The following is a 7,294-nucleotide window of genomic DNA, read 5'->3' as shown; positions in this document are numbered from 1 at the left end:
CAAATTTTCGAAAATAACATAATCAATTAATGTTTTGATTCAAAAAATTTGAAGTTTGTTACTTGCTTGTTAAGAAAGATTCAAACTTTAAGTTCTAGAATCATATCTTGTGATTTCTTATGAATCAAGTCATTAATTGAGATTTTAAAAATCAAATCTTTTTTAAAACTAATTTCTAAAATATCTTCTTATCTTACCTTTTTCAAAAAAAAATATCTTTTCAAAATATCTTTTCTAACTTCCTAACTTCTTATCTTTTCAAAATTTGTTTCAACTAACTAACTAACTTTTTGTTTGTTTCTTAACTTTTTCAAAACTACCTAACTAACTCTCTCTCTCTAATTTTTGAAAATATCTTCCCTCTTTTTCAAAAATTTCTTTTTAATTAACTAATTATTCTAATTTTTATTTTTAATTTTAAAAAAAATTTTCGAAAATTACTAACATTTTTTCAAAAACTATTTTCGAAAATCACTAACTCTTTTTCAAAAATATTTTCGAAAATTCTCCCTCTCCCATCTCATTCTATTTATTCATTCATATCCTAACATCTCATCTCACATCTCTGCCATCCTCACAGTTGTGTTTCTTTCTTTACATCACACTCTTTGTTCCCCTCTTTTCTTTCACTCACAAAGGAATCCCTATACTGTGGTATAAAGGATTTCTATTATTATTATTTTTCTGTGCCCTCTTCTTTGTCATATGAGTAGGAGCAAGGATAAGAACATTCTTGTGGAAGCAGATCCAGAACCTGAAAGGACTCTAAAAAGGTTACTAAGAGAAGTTAAAATACAACAATCCAGAGATAACCTTTCAGAAATTTTCGAACAGGCAGAGGAGATGGCAGCCGAAAATAATAATAATGTAAGGAAGATGCTTGGTGACTTTACTGCACCTAATTCCAATTTACATGGAAGAAGCATCTCCATTCCTGCCATTGGAGCAAACAACTTTGAGCTGAAACCTCAATTAGTTTCTCTGATGCAGCAGAACTGCAAGTTTCATGGACTTCCATCTGAAGATCCTTTTCAGTTCTTAACTGAATTCTTGCAGATATGTGATACTGTTAAGACTAATGGAGTAGATCCTGAAGTCTACAGGCTCATGCTTTTCCCTTTTGCTGTAAGAGACAGAGCTAGATTATGGTTGGATTCTCAACCCAAAGACAGCCTGAACTCCTGGGATAAGCTGGTCACGGCTTTCTTAGCCAAGTACTTTCCTCCTCAAAAGCTGAGCAAGCTTAGAGCTGATGTTCAAACCTTCAGACAGAAAGAAGGTGAATCCCTCTATGAAGCTTGGGAAAGATACAAGCAGTTGACCAAAAAGTGTCCTTCTGACATGCTTTCAGAATGGATCATCCTGGATATATTCTATGATGGTTTATCTGAGCTATCAAAGATGTCACTGGACACTTCTACAGGTGGATCCATTCACCTAAAGAAAACGCCTGCAGAAGCTCAAGAACTCATTGACATGGTTGCTAATAACCAGTTCATGTACACTTCTGAAAGGAATCCTGTGAGTAATGGGACGCCTATGAAGAAGGGAGTTCTTGAAGTTGATACTCTGAATGCCATATTGGCTCAGAATAAAATATTGACTCAGCAAGTCAATATGATCTCTCAGAGTCTGCATGGAATGCAAGCTGCATCCAACAGTACTCAAGAGGCTTCTTATGAAGAAGAAGCTTATGATCCTGAGAACCCTGCAATAGCAGAGGTGAATTACTTAGGTGAACCTTATGGAAACACCTATAAACTCATCATGGAGAAATCATCCAAATTTCTCATGGAAGGATCAAAAGCCTCAACAAGGCTTTAATAATGGTGGAAGAAACAGGTTTAGCAATAGCAAGCCTTTTCCATCATCCACTCAACAACAGACAGAGAACTCTGAACAAAATACTTCTAATTTAGCAAACTTAGTCTCTGATCTATCTAAGGCCACTGTAAGTTTCATGAATGAAACAAGATCTTCCATTAGAAATCTGGAAGCACAAGTGGGCCAGCTGAGTAAAAGGATCACTGAAATCCCTCCTAGTACTCTCCCAAGCAATACAGAAGAGAATCCAAAAGGAGAGTGCAAGGCCATTGACATAAGCACCATGGCCGAACCTGTGAGGAGAGGAGAGGACGTGAATCCCAAGGAGGAAGACCTCCTGGGACGTCCAGTGATCAATAAGGAGCTTCCCTCTGAGGAACCAAAGGACTCTAAGGCTAATCTAGAGACCATAGAGATTCCATTGAACCTCCTTATGCCCTTCATGAGCTCTGATGAGTATTCCTCTTCTGAAGAGAATGAGGATGTTATAAAGAGCAAACTGCCAAGTTTCTTGGTGCAATCATGAAGCTGAATGCCAAATTATTTGGCATTGATACCTGGGAAGTTGAACCTCCCTTGTTCATCAATGAACTAAGTGATCTGGATCAACTGACATTGCCTCAAAAGAGACAGGATCCTGGAAAGTTCATAATACCCTGTACCATAGGCACCATGATCTTTAAGGCTCTGTGTGACCTTGGTTCAGGAATAAACCTCATGCCCCTCTCTGTAATAGAGAAACTGGGAATCTATGGGGTGCAAGCTGCTAAAATCTCATTAGAGATGGCAGACAGCTCAAGAAAACAGGCTTATGGACAAGTAGAGGACGTGTTAGTAAAGGTTGAAGGCCTTTACATCCCTGCTGATTTCATAGTCCTGGATACTGGAAAGGAAGAGGATGAATCCATCATCCTAGGAAGACCTTTCCTGGCCACAGCAAGAGCTGTGATTGATGTTGACAGAGGTGAAATAGTCCTTCAATGGAATGAGGACTCCCTTGTGTTTAAAACTCAAGGATTTCCCTCTGCAACCATGGAGAGGAAGCAGAATAAGCTTCTCTCAAGGCAGAGTCAACCAGAGCCCCCACAGTCAAACTCTAAGTTTGGTGTTGGGAGACAACAACCAAACTCTAAGTTTGGTGTTGAACTCCCATATCCAAACTCTAAGTTTGGTGTTGGAGAGTCTCAACAAAGCTCTGCACATCTGTGAGGCTCCATGAGAGCCCACTGTCAAGCTATTGACATTAAAGAAGCGCTTGTTGGGAGGCAACCCAATTTTTATTTATCTAACTATATTTTTCTTAGTTATATGTCTTTGTAAGTCCATGATCATGTGGAGTCACAAAATAAATATAAAAATTGAAAACGGAATCAAAAACAGCAGAAGAAAAATCACACCCTGGACGAGCATCTGTCTGGCGTTCAGCGCCAGAACAGAGCATGGTGCTGGCGCTGAACGCCCAAAATGGGAAGCTTCTGGGCGCTGAACGCCAGAACAGGCATGGTTCTGGCGTTCAACGCCAGAAATAGCACACACATGGGCGTTGAACGCCCAAAATGGCCACCAGCTGGCGCTGAACGCCCAGAGTTGGGTACAAAGGCATTTTTACATGCCTAATGGGTGCAGGGATGTAAATCCTTGAACACCTCAGGATCTGTGGACCCCACAGGATCCACTCAGGATCTGTGGACCCCACAGGATCCCCATCTACCTCCACTCACTTCTTCTCACCACTCTCTTTCACACAACACCATAAACTCTCTTCCGCATCACCTCTTCACCACTCACATCCATCCACTCTTCCCCATAAACCTACCTCATAAACTCCACCTACCTTCAAAATTCAAAACCAATTTCCCACCCAAACCCACCCATATGGCCGAACCTTAACCCCCCCTCCCTTCCCTATATAAAGACCTCCATTCTTCATCAAATTCACACAACACACCCCTCTACACTCCTCTTGGCCGAAACCACATCTCCCTCTCCCTCTCCATATTTCTTCTTCTTCTTCTTCTATTCTTTTGTTTATTGCTCGAGGGCGAGCAATATTCTATGTTTGGTGTGGTAAAAGCATAGCTTTTTTTGTTTTTCCATTACCATTGATGGCATCTAAGACCGGAGGATCCTCTAGAAGAGGGAAAGGGAAGATAAAAGCTTCCACATCCGAGTCATGGGAGATGGAAAGGTTCATCTCCAAAGCCCATCAAGACCACTTCTATGATGTTGTGGCCAAGAAGAAGGTGATCCCTGAGGTCCCTTTCAAACTCAAAAGAAATGAGTATCCGGAGATCCGACATGAAATTCAAAGAAGAGGTTGGGAAGTTCTAACAAATCCCATCCAACAAGTCGGCATCCTAATGGTTCAAGAGTTCTATGCCAATGCATGGATCACCAAGAACCATGATCAAAGTAAGAACCCGGATCCAAAGAACTATGTTACAATGGTTCGGGGGAAATACTTAGATTTTAGTCCGGAAAATGTGAGGTTGGCGTTCAACTTGCCAAACATAGAAGAGAACGCACGCCCCTACACAAGGAGAGTCAACTTTGATCAAAGGTTGGACCAAGTCCTTATGGACATATGTGTAGAAGGAGCTCAATGGAAGATTGACTCCAAAGGCAAGCCGGTTCAACTAAGAAGATTGGACCTCAAGCCTATAGCTAGAGGATGGTTGGAGTTCATTCAATGCTCAATCATTCCCACTAGCAACCGGTCTGAAGTTACTATAGACCGGGCCATCATGATCCATAGCATCATGATTGGAGAAGAGGTGGAAGTTCATGAGATTATACCTCAAGAACTCTACAAGGTGGCTGACAAGTCCTCCACTATGGCAAGGTTAGCCTTTCCTCACCTCATCTGCCACCTATGCAATTCGGCTGGAATTGACATAGAGGGAGATATCCTCATTAAAGAGGACAAGCCCATCACTAAGAAGAAGATGGAGCAAGCAAGAGACCCCATTCATGGAGCTCAAGAGGCGTATGAAGCTCATCACCATGAGATTCCGGAAATGCCTCAAATGCACTTTCCTCCACAAAACTATTGGGAGCAAATCAACACCTCCCTAGGAGAATTGAGTTCCAATATGGGACAACTAAGGGTGGAACATCAAGAGCACTCCATCATGCTTCATGAAATTAGAGAAGATCAAAAAGCAATGAGGGAGGAGCAACAAAGACAAGGAAGAGACATAGAAGAGCTCAAGGACATCATTGGTTCCTCAAGAAGGAAACGCCACCATCACTAAGGTGGATTCATTACTTGTTCTTATTTCTTCTGTTTTTCGTTTTCTATGTTATGTGCTATCTATGTTTGTGTCTTCATTACATGATCATTAGTAGTAGTAACTTTGTCTTAAACTTATAAATGTCCTATGAATCCATCACCTCTCTTAAATGAAAAATGTTTTAATTCAAAAGAACAAGAAGTACATGAGTTTCGAACTTATCCTTGAACTTAGTTTAATTATATTGATGTGGTGACAGTGCTTCTTGTTTTCTGAATGTATGCTTGAACAGTGCATATGTCTTTTGAAGTTGTTGTCTAAGAATGTTAAATATGTTGGCTCTTGAAAGAATGATCACTAGGAAACATGTTATTTGATAATCTGAAAAATCATAAAAATGATTCTTGAAGCAGGAAAAAGCAGCAAAGAACAAAGCTTGCAGAAAAAAAAAAAAGAATAGGCGAAAAAAAAAAATAGAAAGAAAAAGCAAGCAGAAAAAGCCAAAAGCTCTTAAAACCAAAAGGCAAGAGCAAAAATCCAGTAACCCTTAAAACCAAAAGGCAGGGGTAAATAAAGAGGATCCCAAGGCTTTGAGCATTAGTGGATAGGAGGGCCTAAAGGAATAAAATCCTGGTCTAAGCGGCTAAACCAAGCTGTCCCTAACCATGTGCTTGTGGCGTGTAGGTGTCAAGTGAAAACTTGAGACTGAGCGGTTAAAGTCAAGGTCCAAAGTAAAAAAAGAGTGTGCTTAAGAACCCTGGACACCTCTAATTGGGGACTTTAGCAAAGCTGAGTCACAATCTGAAAAGGTTCACCCAATTATGTGTCTGTGGCATTTATGTATCCGGTGGTAATACTGGAAAACAAAGTGCTTAGGGCCACGGCCAAGACTCATAAAGAAGCTGTGCTCAAGAATCATCATATTGAACTAGGAGAGTCAATAACACTATTCGAAATCTGAAGTTCCTATAGATGCCAATCATTCTAAACTTCAATGGATAGAGTGAGATGCTAAAACTATTCAAGAGGCAAAAAGCTACGAGTCCCACTCATATGATTGAAGCTCTGTTTCATTGATAGTTTGGAATTTGTAGTATATTCTCTTCTTTTTATCCTATTTGATTTTCAGTTGCTTGGGGACAAGCAACAATTTAAGTTTGGTGTTGTGATGAGTGGATAATTTATACGCTTTTTGACATTGTTTTTAGTATGTTTTTAGTAGGATCTAGTTACTTTTAGGGATGTTTTCATTAGTTTTTATGTTAAATTCACATTTCTGGACTTTACTATGAGTTTGTGTGTTTTTCTGTGATTTCAGGTATTTTCTGGCTGAAATTGAGGGACTTGAGCAGAAATCAGATTCAGAGGTTGAAGAAGGACTGCTGATGCTGTTGGATTCTGACCTCCCTGCACTCAAAGTGGATTATCTGGAGCTACAGAACTCGAAATGGCGCGCTTCCAATTGCGTTGGAAAGTAGACATCAAGGCTTTCCAGCAATATATAATAGTCCATACTTTGGCCAAGAATAAACGACGTAAACTGGCGTTCAACGCCAGCTTTCTGCCCAAATCTGGCGTCCAGCGCCAGAAAAGGAGCCAAAACCAGAGTTGAACGCCCAAACTGGCACAAAAGCTGGAGTTCAACTCCAAGAAGGACCTCTATACGTGCAACACTCAAGCCCAGCCCAACCACACACCAAGTGAGCCCCGGAAGTGGATTTATGCATCAATTACTTACTCATGTAAACCCTAGTGACTAGTTTATTATAAATAGGACCTTTTACTATTGTATTAGACATCTGGGAATGCATAGTTCTTAGACCATGGGGGCTGGCCTCTCGGCCATGCCTGGACCTTTCACTTATGTATTTTCAACGGTAGAGTTTCTACACTCCATAGATTAAGGTGTGGAGCTCTGCTGTTCCTCAAAGATTAATGCAAAGTACTACTGTTTTCCATTCAATTCATCTTATTTCGCTTCTAAGATATCCATTCGCACCCAAGAACGTGATGAAGGTGATGATTATGTGTGACGCTCATCATCCTTCTCCCTTATGAACGCGTGCCTGACAAACACTTCTGTTCTACATGAAATAAGCTAGAATGAATATCTCTTAGATCTCCTAACCGGAATCTTCGTGGCGTAAGCTAGAATGATGGTGGCATTCAAGAGAATCCGGAAGGTCTAAACCTTGTCTGTGGTATTCTGAGTAGGATTCAATGATTGAATGACTGTG

At 40.3% G+C, this 7,294-nt stretch overlaps 1 non-coding gene across 1 annotated transcript; it reads right to left on the bottom strand.

Moving 5' to 3' along the window:
- Window positions 1-1,239: 1,239 nt before the first annotated feature.
- On the bottom strand, window positions 1,240-1,347 carry LOC112760485 (small nucleolar RNA R71). Its single transcript, XR_003180923.1, has one exon. It is a non-coding gene; the product is annotated as a small nucleolar RNA R71 (small nucleolar RNA).
- Between the last annotated feature and the right edge of the window lie 5,947 nt (window positions 1,348-7,294).

Source organism: Arachis hypogaea, chromosome 16, assembly GCF_003086295.3.
Source record: "Arachis hypogaea cultivar Tifrunner chromosome 16, arahy.Tifrunner.gnm2.J5K5, whole genome shotgun sequence".
NCBI classification, from domain to species: domain Eukaryota; kingdom Viridiplantae; phylum Streptophyta; class Magnoliopsida; order Fabales; family Fabaceae; genus Arachis; species Arachis hypogaea.
This window is presented reverse-complemented; position numbering and strand designations above follow the sequence as displayed.